The sequence below is a fragment of the Neodiprion lecontei genome, chromosome 2 (genome assembly GCF_021901455.1).
Source record: "Neodiprion lecontei isolate iyNeoLeco1 chromosome 2, iyNeoLeco1.1, whole genome shotgun sequence".
NCBI classification, from domain to species: Eukaryota; Metazoa; Arthropoda; class Insecta; order Hymenoptera; family Diprionidae; genus Neodiprion; species Neodiprion lecontei.
This window is the reverse complement of record NC_060261.1, coordinates 33815596-33828239: the sequence shown is the minus strand read 5'-3', so window position 1 is coordinate 33828239 and position 12644 is coordinate 33815596. Positions and strand designations below refer to the sequence as shown.

Below are 12644 nucleotides of genomic sequence, written 5' to 3'. Positions count from 1 at the left end.
CTAGGCACATATCGGACCCTGTTCCTCCCCAACTTTTGATACTTTCCGATTTGCCGAATTCGAAATTTTAAAAACATGAGCGAATCACTGCTTCGCTGCTTTCTTCGTCGCGGACTTTTAGGTGTAGGAGAAATTTTAACCGAAAACAAAGTTCGAACCGCGTCTTCGTAGGGTAGCGCTTCTGATGCCGAGCCGATTCATTGCTTACTGTTAAATTTTACAACGCGTCAATATCTGTCAAGTCATTTATTGCTCCCGGGGACCGTTGAGACTAACTTCGACCGTGAGGTCTATTCGATAGTTTTACAAACCAATTCTGAACCGTACAACAATGCTTTCTTGTTTTCGAGTTACACCATGTTTTGGAAACATTGGGCCGAAGAATTCGGGGTGTAACGAGTAACCAATGTATGTATTAGACCGAATTTCTCAGGTTTATCCACAGGCACAGTAAAATTTCACGGTAGGCCTGCACCTATATCCACGTGCACACACGCACGCCCCAAAACGGATCGTTTTATGACACCCAATCCCGTAATTTTGGCTGTAAAAGTTATGTGACATTTACGGTGTCCAAGTCATCTGTTTTATTTTTCAGAGTTGGCTTCGGACTTTGTCTTGCGAACGGCAGGTACCCGAACTTGGACAGTTTATACCCATGCGAGCTGAGCAAAATTTTATCTGTTAGCTATTTCATATTTTTACCGGGGATTTCGATTATGTTCAATGAACGATCGATTTATTTATCCGGTAAATTTTGCCTCGGGCACGATATAGTTAGGAATAGAAAGGACGATGGCTCTGCAGTTTTTTCGAGAAGGCTTTCTGCGTATTCTGCGAATCTCGAGATTAGATCTCGGTCCGGCAGTCGCTCATTAACAGCTGTAGTGGTCATCTCTATTATGTCGGATGAAAAATACGCCCGATAAACGCTCTTCGGCGTGGCATGGGAGGCGCGGACGTTGAAGGTTTTATTCTATTGCGAAGGAGTATCTGACAATCTCGGGCACTCGGCTAATTAATATTTCACTTAAGCCGAGGCGGGCGTATTACCTCATTTTAATCGTAACGCTGCCAACTTCTTCTGTTTACAACGTGTCAGTGCGTACCGCGATAGGAGGATTCTTTTTTTCACGGACCAATGCTTTACTTAAGGGGTATGGCCACTGTAAATTTTTTGAAAAATCGATTTTCTTTTATTGGCAGGAAATAGAGGTCGCCGCCCAGCGCGTCAAAACTTACTCCGACACGACTACCTGCGGTAATTATAACGCGCATAGGGACGGCACAATTGGCCCCCCGCTATTGTTCCCAACCGCCTGTATTATTGTTCCTTGTGTCCTTTCGAGCCTTTTGACCATTATGAAACAAAATTTCGTTAGTTTAGCGACAGCAAGCGCACAGTAAAGAGCTATTGATTCTTCATAAGCGACGATTTTTGCGTGTTTTCCGTGGTTTTTTTTACGATTTCACTGTAAAATTTACGAACGCGTTAGTTGAAATGAGTGATCGAGTGTATCTTGGAAAAAAAGGTACGAAAACCTCGTATCCAACGCGACGTCGGTCACGCGGGATGAAACGTCGACCCATGAAGCAATATGAATGTGAGAGCGATGAGCAGGGCGTCAGCGCCTCGGCGAAAAAACTGAAGGACTGCAACGAGGAATTCGATGTTAAGGTAGTACCGTGATAAATCACTTTTCTTACAATATCTTTCAATTTTTGAATACACATAATTTGAAGTGTCCTTTATACGTAGGAATTTTTTTTAATAGTCCTTGCGGTACTAAATTTTGCAATATTAGCGATCAAAAGTCGTACAATTTACATGTATTCCCTATCCCGACCGTAGTTAGAATGAGCATTTTATTTAAGAACAGCCATACTTTTTTTAGAATTTTTTTCGAAAACTGAGAATTATTAATTGAGGATATAACAAGTAATTTTTTTCAAAAAAAACATAAACAAGCCGTATTCATTTTTTTGTAAATAATTCCTAAAGTTTGTTGCTTTTAATGATTTTCAAACTTTCTCTCATAACCTGACCCGTGAGAAATAGTGACTTGGCAACGTTGCCCTACGCGGGAAGTTTAAAATGCCACAAAGGCCCAACGAATTGAAATAAATGTCAGAACTTTGCGGATATAGGTTACGGTACGGTTCAGTCTCCAATTATAACTAACCTCAAATTGATTTCATAACAATACATTTCTCTACAACACATGCTTGAGGGGCAAGAGATACTGAGTTAGAATGCAACGTTGCCAAGTCAGACAAAAGACGCAATGGGAAAATTTTTATACTTCTGCGCATGTGAGAAGAGGCGCAAAGGTGTACTGTATCTCAACTACTTTTTACTTTAGTTATAATGTTTTATACAGGGGATATTTCTCTGGAAGTTGAGGACTGCTGCTATAACGGTACTACCTTAAGAGTCAATTCGGCTATAGAATCATCAATTTCTGCGCCGTTTTTTCCGTTATTGCCCAGCACGTGAAGTGCAAAACGTGCGGGTCTGACATTGCGTTTCGTGAAAGAAGTCCTCGTGGTTTAGGCTTCAAAATTGTGATCGCTTGCCCAAAATGTCCCGATGTGGATATTCCGAGTTCCAAATTCATTCGCAATGCATATGAAATAAATCGTAGAATCGTGCTTGCAATGCGACTGATTGGAATAGGATTAAATGGAATCAAAAAATTTTACGCCTTCATGGATTTGCCGCAGCCAATTTTTCATTCATTTTATGATAAATTGGTCAACACGATAGCAATCGCAACGAAAGCAGTGAGAGGTGCAAGCATGAAGAAAGCAGCGCAAGAAGAGAAGGAGGAAAGCCTGAAAAATGGAAAAACTGACGGAGTAACGGTTTCCGGCGATGGTTCATGGCGAAAACGCGGATTTTCATCGCTTTTTGGAGTCACGTCATTGATCGGCTGGTTTACTGGAAAAATAATCGACGTCGAAGTGAAATCAAAGTATTGCAAATCATGCGAGCACTGGAAGTCCAAAAACGGAACAACGGAATTTCAAGAATGGTAAATAAGTCACGCCGATGAATGCCAAGCCAATCACAAAGGATCATCGGGAAAAATGGAAGTCGATGCTGTCGTCGAAATGTTCAAACGCTCACAAGATTTATACGGAGTAAAATACTCTAATTACATCGGAGATGGCGACTCCAAAACATTCAAAGGCATCGTGGATTCTAAACCTTACGAAAATTTTGATGTACATAAAAAAGAGTGCATTGATCACGTGCAAAAACGAATGGGCACTCGATTGCGAAACCTGAAAAAAGGAACAAAAGGTCTCGGGGGAAGAGGCAAACTAACTGGCAAATTGATTGACGAACTAACCATTTATTACGGCTTGGCAATCCGTCGAAATCCCGATTCCATCGAAAATATGGAAAATGAGATCTGGGCAACTCTTTTTCACAAAATGTCAACGGATGAAAAGCCTCAGCACGAAAAATGTTCAGAGGATTGGTGCAGTTGGAAGAAAGCGAAAGCGGAAAATGCCTTGGATGCGTATTATCACAATCAGCCAATGAGTGAGGAGGTTTATGAAGCCATCAAACCCATCTACATGGAATTGAGCCGGGACGACTTGCTGGAGCGTTGCTTGGGGGCCTATACCCAAAATAATAACGAAAGCTTCAACGCTATCGTTTGGAGTTTGGCCCCCAAATCATCTTCAAGCGGAAAAACCGTCCTAAATATCGCGTCGGATATCGCTGTTTGCACATTTAATGGCGGCCTTACCAATGTCTTGCAAATATTCAACATGTTGCAGGTGGAAATTGATGCACAATTGTACAATTTCTGCATCGAAGACGACGCCAAACGCATTACGCACGCGGAGACATCTCTGAGCGACGCGGCAAAAAGTGCGCGCGCGCTCCAAAAATTCACCAGGAAAGACGAAGGAGACGAAAATTTGGCCATCGAAGGACAAATGTATGGTGCTGGGATTGCAGACTAACGGTAAAATTTTCTTTTACGGTCTTCTTTTGATTTTTTCCAATAAAAAACTATTCGCAAAACTTTAAACGCGTTTTTCTCGAAACACGGTTTTTCAAAATGGCACGCAGCATCACTCGAACAATTTTCATTTTTTTTACTTGAAATTTTGACTAGATGTGAACATTAACATTATCTTGAGAATGTCCATCGGGATTTTCAATAACTTTATTTATTGATTTTTTATTAACAAAGAACTAGCCGTTTTTTCGTCAAAAATCAATTTTTTTTTTCAAACGCACGCCAAATCCAGAAAAATTGATAATTTTTAAAATCTGATCGACATTCTCTAGCTATAACCCTCTAGATTGATGGTTTTTTGTTTTTTTTTGTTCTGGATTCAAAAGTGCACCAGTGGTGCTGCGTGCCGCGGAGCCCTGCAAGCAAAACATGCCCCGGGAAGATAGCTGTGGAACCGCCATTTTGTTTTTTTTTTTGCTGTAAAAAAATTTGATAATAAAGTTTAATGTATGCCCGATAACACCCTTAAAAGTTTTTTTTCAATTACCTTCAATTTTGGAAGCAAAAAATTCGTGAAAAAATCTTTTTTTTTTTTACCGTTACAGTGGCGTTACCCCTTAAACGGCTAAAAGTCGTTTGTTTCTTCTTTTTTCGTGTTTCGACGATGCTGCAGTATCATTCTAACAAATTGCCGCGCAAACATACCCAAGCAATTCGCGTGAAAAATCACAATCCGTGAGAGGCTGCGTTTTACAGTTAGATTCGCAGTTAAGTAACAGCGGTTATCTCGCGATCGATTAAACTTTGCAATTAAGCCGTTGTGTGGAAAATCGTTTGCGTCTAATGTTCAAACGCATCGTGGAGAAAAATTTCTCACCCCCTTACTGCATACATCAGAGAGAAATTTGAGAAACAACTCAACGCAAGTTTCGAACGTCTAGTAGATTTCTACTGCAGCAACCGTGCCTTGTACTCGCTGCAATATGCGTACAGCTATAAGAGCTGTTTGCGGGTGCTTAATTAATTTACTCGTTTTTGTATACCCGGTTCCCTGCGAACTTTTTTCAAAGTCTTTGACTACTCGCCGCTTTGGCGTGAGTTTCCTTATCCCCTGCACAGAGGCGCTGAAGCGACGTGTATGTGTGGGATTGCGCCTGAATCTGTACCAGGGTGGAACTGAGGGTGCATTAGACGCGAGAGAGAGAGAGAGAGAGAGAGAGAGATAGAGGGAGAGAGAGGGAGAGGGGCAGGCACTTACACACCTGCGCTCGATGCCCTGAGCCTAGGCGTGCGGCATGCGAAGTATAGGTAGAGTTATACAAGGTGGGCACTCGAGAATCGTCAGCACCTTTTTTCAATGCCAATTAGCAAACGCGAGTTGGCATGCAGCCGCGACTACGCGGCGGTGTCGTGTCGTCGCATGTTTATTATATCAACGCATTTTCTCCACTTCCGCAGTGTTACCCCTTTGTTCCGATGGAGGGGATGGGGAGAACGAAATCGCAAAATGACGAATTACCACACCAGTTAACTTTCGCAGACTGAAACGAATACTAATAAACATTAAACCCGCGCGCGGGTAGTGTAAACGTTTGCTTTAACCGCATTGGTCCCTCCCTTCCTCCCACCCTTTCAAACCACCCCCCACTCCGGTGTAATACCCTGATGTACAGAGAAAATGTGAGCGGGGCGCGTTGATTTGGTTGCTGCGAGGCAGCAGCCTCACTTCCGCGCAAATTCGTGCCTTGACATGCGTGTATCTGTATCCATGTACGTGGCACGTATACAACCAGCCGTTCCAGTGAGTGAAGGAAGAGTGTAAACCGGGGGTGCCGTCTGTAATTGGCGTGTGGGGCTTTGAAGTCTGCGTTTTCCAACCGCTTTGTGGTCGGGTGTCAAATGCTTGCCGCGATTAAATTACCATTTTCAATTTAACGCAATTACAACGTCTAAATGAAGTAACTACACCGATTTCTCCTGTGTTATGCACATTTTCATCTCTTTATCTTTCATCTTGCACATATATCTCGGACCGTGAAAGATCGCAACGATACGTAGCTTCCGCTTGCTCGCTTTCATCGTTTCTATGACTTATTCCTTCGCGAAAACAGGCTCTATCGTACAATTGTTATCATCCTTCGTGCAACCTGTATGCGCACAATTTTCATACAACGTACCGTTTAATCTGAAAAGTGAATTTATTTTTGACAGAAAAAGGAGAGCAGCTGAGGAAACCGGAAGGATCGATCGTAGCCGTCAAATTCTCAGCTAGTCCCGCCGAGTTCTCACAATCAGTTGGATATATTTATTTTTTTTATTTTTTTTTCACATAGATGCGCAAAACGTGGATCAGTAAATGTAGAGCGGATTAGTATCCGAGTCGCGCAACCTTTGTTACAACCTACAGAAGAATCGATTGTACCGTGAAATATGACTTCCGTTCCGAACGTTCCGTGATCTTTGGCATAGCCGTGAATCTTGGCCTGATCATTCACCCTGGAAATTTCTAGGAGGCTTTTTCTATACTCGAGATCGTCTCCTCCTCCCTAGTCTGAACGAAATTCTAATCTTGATAAAAATGTTAATTCCGGACAGATGACTTCCCGCACATCCTCGGTGTTTGAAACGGCGCCATTTTTGTTCCGTTCAGGGCGAGGCTGCCGACTCCTCGGCGGATCCCGGATTACGCGGGAGAAGAGATTCTGTGTGATCTCACCGAGGTAGCGTCGCAACATTCAAACATTTCTAGACCGACACCTCGTATTTCCCACCAGCGAACCTTTTATACTCCTCCTCTAACGCGTTGCACATCCTGCAAGCCCGCCTCGCACGTTTTCTCGCCTCGGTAAAAAGCAGCAGCCGCCGTGCTTTCGCGGAAAGCGTTTAATTAAATCGGCCGCCGCCGCCACCTGCGGACTGCACCGCGGTGCAGCCACTAACGGATGAATCTACTCTCACGCCTTCCTCGCTGTCCCCGCATCCAGGTTTCTCGCATTCTTATGCACCGCGGTAGCCGCCGTGCGTCGTGCCACCGCATCCAGGTTACATGCAGGCATCCACCCTCGGCGTTGTTCCGATTCTCCCCGAGCTTACAGGCATTTATTTAATTAGTGCAAGGGTGTCGACACGTGCAGCGTGGGTAGCGCGTCTCTCAGCATCCACGCCCCCGTTTTATTTTACTTACTCGGTTTATTCTTTTACTCTCCAGCTGATCACTTTACCCCGACCTCTGGTGCATAAACGCGTAATACAGCGAACCTGCTGGCTAAATCTTGTTTCGCGGTATTTATACTAATTATATTTCCACCCTCTGCACTCGTCGACGTTCGAGTCGAATATTTAGGGCGAGACTCGCCTGCAGCTGCGCGATGCAGGCGGATGTGTGTGCGTGTGTGTATATACGTAAAAACACATATACACAATATATATTATATTATATATATATATATATATATATATATATATATATACAATTTATATTATTATTATATACATATACAATATGCATACACACACACACGCGCGCGCACACATTTCGTTGAGAATTAGCATGAGAATCGTTGACGTAATTTCACGTTATGCATTGTGCATCGTAATACTCGGATGCCATGGCTAGTTGAAACTCCTGGTCACTTCTGACCATTGTCTACCTCGGTTTACAGTCCGTACGACCTATTGTCCCGGTCATGCGCGTCTCCCCGAAGGATAACCTGCAACGCTCGGATTTGGTGTATCCCAGTTTTATGGACGTAGGAACTTCTCCGGCATGATTCGCCAAACCCTTCGTTCGATTTCATTATGGGATCTGTGTTGGGATATCTAGGTGAAAAAATGAACTACCAAAAATTTTAAAAATTAGACTGAATTTCAAATTTTGCAAATTGTATTTGTATTGTGTTGTAGAATCAGAAAGCAGAAGGGTAGCGTTTATTGCGAATTTTCAGACTCGAATTTCTTTTTTATGGATATATTGAAGTTTAGAAAGTCGAAATATTGAAAAGCCTAAATGTAGTAGATGAAATAGACACTAGAACGTAGAATCTTCAGGATTCTACTTCGTTCTTAATTATTCTGACGATTATCTAAATCTTAAACAATCCATAAGAACAGAGTTCTTGAAATTTTTATTTTTTTTGATCCTTGCATTTTTTTATCTCTATTCATTCTTACCCCCACCCATTTCTTCTTGTATTTTATCGTATTTTAACAAAAATCCTGAAATGAGAAAATTTAGGCGAACGAAGTAATAGTACATTTCACAGTAGCGTACCAAGGTAGTCATTATGTGGCTAGGGCAATGTTTTTGTTGCTAAAACAATTGTTCTGGCCGGATAATGACTACCTAAGTGCGCTACTGTGAACTATATTTTATTCAATAAATGCCCGATTTTAGCGATTTCTTATAATCTGCAAAGTAAAGTCCGTGGCTGTTCAGCGTCACGGCGCAAACGTGTAGATTTCTTTAGGAATTGATAGAGTAAGTTTAATAATTAACAGGTTACTTCAATTACTATTAAATATAATATTATTCAAATCAAATAGTGCACCTTAATATTACCACTGATTAGTTTAATCGTTTAACCACTCAATATGATCCAGGTTATAAGTTATTGTGAATCGTAGCATTTATTATCCTAACCGTTCTACAAACATGCTTGGTAAAAATCACAGGAAATTGAGCTTGCTTGTACGGTAATTGTAGAGCGCAGATAACCGATCAGTCTCCATTATTGGACGCTCGTAAATTTAAAGCTGTTCCTACTGCCCCTATAATAGCGCTATTATAGGACCTCGGTGGAAAACGACGAAATCTATTTTGATTTTTTAATATTATTAAGCGCCGGTCGATAAACAGCCACTTAGGGGTTTACTTTGCAGACATGAGAAAGCGCTAGAATCGGGCATGCGTTGAATAAATAATTTTTCATCATTTTGTTTTATTTTTTTTTTTTGACAGTGGTCACTCGTCTTCCTCGAACATATTGGTCAGAAATTTTCGGCCAGGTTATACTGTGGTAGATTTGCCGTCTCTTTCGCTTTTGAAAAGCAAAATTTCTTCTGTTCACAGATGGTATATTCCTAGAATACCTAAGTGGGGGAAAAAGAAAACTCGAGGTAATTCTTCTATTTCAAAACTTACTGTCAGTGCAAGGTAAATAATAGCTACCGGAAGTAGTATTTTTTCAAAGCATATAATTCGTAGAAAAAAGAACCGCAGACGAATCACAAAATATGTTAGTATTCAAGATATGCATAAATTTTTCATATCTTGTGGAATTTCGAATACAATCATCCGGGCAATCATCAGCGATTTGATTTGTAAAAATTTTTTGCCAGCCGACTTTCTTTGCGATATCAAAAACGTCTGTTTGAAAATTCAACACTTACATTGATTCGTACAAACAAGTGGCACCATTTGGAAAAGAATGTACAAAGTACCACATAAACCCGTGGAGTGGGTATTATTTCTACTTCAGCTTCTTCGAAGCCTGCAACAGAGAGTATGCTTCTCAGATAAACGCACCTGGTCAAAATCGCCACTACAGGATGGTATTATTCGATGACAATGCCAAAAACATGCCTTCACAGTTTAAATTTTCATTCTTTGCCGAGGATAAATATCCTTTATACCGCATTGGCAAAGCTCACTGACTATTGTACGCTTTGAATCATTGTCCGGCGACACTTTGCCAGGCCTTCAGAATTCTCTGCGTTGACCGTTAATCCACACCGTACTCGGTATGGTGCGACAGGCCGAGGTCGGCATAAGACACTTCCGAGTCTCAACTCGATGAATATCTTTCGTACCTTTGTCTGCTTAGATTTTCCACAAACAGTTTCCTTACCGGTTCTGCAACTCTGTTTCGACTCATTTTCTTAGCATCTATCGGAGTCCACTTTCCCTGTCTCGTAAATATTTATCGCTTTCACCTTCTCTTCCATACCGTGATTTTAGGAATTCGTTTAGTGCCAAAGCTTCGCCCCGACCCTTTGCAAGGGTGCCCGATGAATGTATTTATTGTTACCTTACGCTGTAATCAAGGAACTCCGGAATAAATCTCGGGTTTCAGGTAAAATCGTATGTTCTTGTGCGACAATGGGGCAGGTGTCAACGCTTAATGTCGTCACGTATTGTATGAATATTTGATCAGTCAAAATATTACTGATTGATTGCGAATGGTTAGGCCGTCCGTTAAGAAAACCCCATCGCTCATTTAATTAGAATTTTGATTGTTTTATTTAAATGAATTCTTGCCCTTAAGGCGAAGTCAAACATGCCTTTGGGAAGAACCCTCGCATTTGACCCCAGTACAAATTAATATTTCTTCGAAAGAACTCACCTTGTAATCTTCCTTAAACACTGTTAAACTGTGTACTCTATACCTAACGACTGTAAAATGACCAATTTCTAAATATTTTATAAGTTTACTACAATTTTATGATTGAAAAATGATTCCCGTTAAATCGTTTCTGAACGGTGAAATAGTTTACGGCTACAAGTTTTCATTTTTATCAAGGCTTACGCGAACATTTTTGTATTGACACGTTAAAAAGTATTCTAAGGTTAGATTCGACGGTCATGGGTTATGTTATGTTTATTGAGATTGGGTTTGTTTCGCGCTCGGCCGACTGTGGCGTTGTAGGTTTCTCTGTGTTACAATGCCGTCTCATATTCACTGTCCGCAAGTGTACGTGCAACACGAAAAGTGAAAAAAATGCGGGAACGTCGCAGTTTTTGAAGTTATACTTCTTTAGGCGCGTTATGAAAAACTGATGAGAGTGAAATTTCAAGATGCGCGCGCATCACTGTAACACAAAATTGTAACACAAAATTAACAGGATGAAGTTGCCCACTCAACCGAATTCATTAAGTCTCGAAAAATTTGTGAATATTAGTGAAAAAATTGTGCTAAAATACTTTTTCAAGTGCTCCAATATAATTGAGGTTACTTATCCGTATGTATTATTTATTGATATAAATTAAAATATCATTATTTGATATAATTAATACTAAATATTATTAAATTATCAATGTTGAATATTTATTATTGGTTTTTTAATATTTACAAAATAAAGAAATAAATTTAATAGAACATTTAATAAAAAGTTCGTGACAAAAATTTAATAGATTATTTAAATATAATGTAAGACATCCGTTATTTGTTTTATTGTTTTTTATTACATACTTCTTTTCTTTATCATTGTGTGACAGAAGATTTTGACATGTTGTGTATTTTTTAATGATGCCAAAGAAGTATAACTTCTCACGCGCGTACATAAGTACACGCACCCATTTTTTTTTCCTATTTTTTTCTTTTGACCCTCTATTTTGTGGGTGTATGCCTACATTATTATTGATGCATTTTAAACGGAACTTTAGCCACGTTAACGCAGCGTAGCCCTGCCGAAATACTTTCTATTGAGATATTTCGACACGCGCATCATGTCGTGACGTTTTGGTATCTACAGACGTGTATGCCTACACGTACAATCGCTAACAGGCCAACGCGATCCCATCAAACCGTTGCACACTCTACAAAATTTATCTAATTAATTTCTCATTTTCAACGTCTTAATAAAACCGGACCAGTCGGCTCGTCAAAATCTACGGACAATGGAAGGGCGAAACTATTGTAGGCATAGCCTGTACGAAGCATGATAATCTGACCCATGAAAATACCGCATTCCTCTCTCTTTCCATCTATTTGTTCATCATCGTCCGACATTGTTTGAATATTTTTGGGTATTCGCGAAGTCAAAAAAATGTATTTCTTGTAATCGAAAATATGAATAACGGGAATATAAATAATTCTAACGAAGAAATATCGTCGATAGTTGCTATTTTGCGGAGTGGAATAGCGCGGAGTTTGAGGCGGAGTGTTTTTCAGTTGGTGTATAACAGAGCTAGACGGAGAGACTCTGAAAGTGATCCATTGTTTCGTATTATCGGCACCCGACCGTCTGGTTGTTTCACTGCAGCAGCTCGGTGTTCTTTTCTAAAGGAATTTGTATTCATTGTACGCGTGTCTGCCTTGCATAATAAAAAAATTCTGTTCAATAAATTCCATTCAGTTCCATCAGGCTATACCATCCCTACACGACGACGAATGTTGTCCGTCTATCTCTCGTGCAGCTACCATCGTATCGTACGTGTGCGAAATATATCGTCCGGCAGCTCGGAAAACGAACGAATCCTAAGTAAACTGGACTGCGCAATGAAAAACTGCAAAAACCAAATAGAAATTCGACAGAATTGCCTTCCTTTTCTCGAGAATGACAGTCATAATCGTTATTTCATCTCCCTCCAATCACGATTGAATCATTGAATTTTAGCGCTCGGTATATTTTTTTTCTATTCTGCCAGGTATCTATATCAGCACAAGCCAACCTTCTTGATAAGTATGAGAGATAAATTTAGATCAGCTGTTATTGAAATTATTGCATAACCCATTACGGCGATGTTGAGCTACGAGGTGGCAGCGCCTGCCTGTGGCGTGCGTTGGAAAAAATAAACCGAAGAGCCCGTTTGATTGCCTATCATGTAATGGGTTCAATTGTGGAAGGGAAATTCTATCATTACCAATATTTGGTAACGAAATAATTGTTCTGCCCAGTCAATAACTTTGAAGGTATTGCGCGTAATGTATAAATAAATTTTAT

The 12644-nt window shown here is 40.6% G+C and overlaps 1 long non-coding RNA gene across 1 annotated transcript; it reads left to right on the top strand.

The window, feature by feature from the left end:
* Window positions 1–2338: 2338 nt before the first annotated feature.
* LOC124293135 lies at window positions 2339–12174 on the top strand. Its single transcript, XR_006903062.1, has 3 exons — window positions 2339–2434; window positions 9440–9442; window positions 12160–12174. It is a non-coding gene; the product is annotated as an uncharacterized LOC124293135 (long non-coding RNA).
* Window positions 12175–12644: the final 470 nt, after the last annotated feature.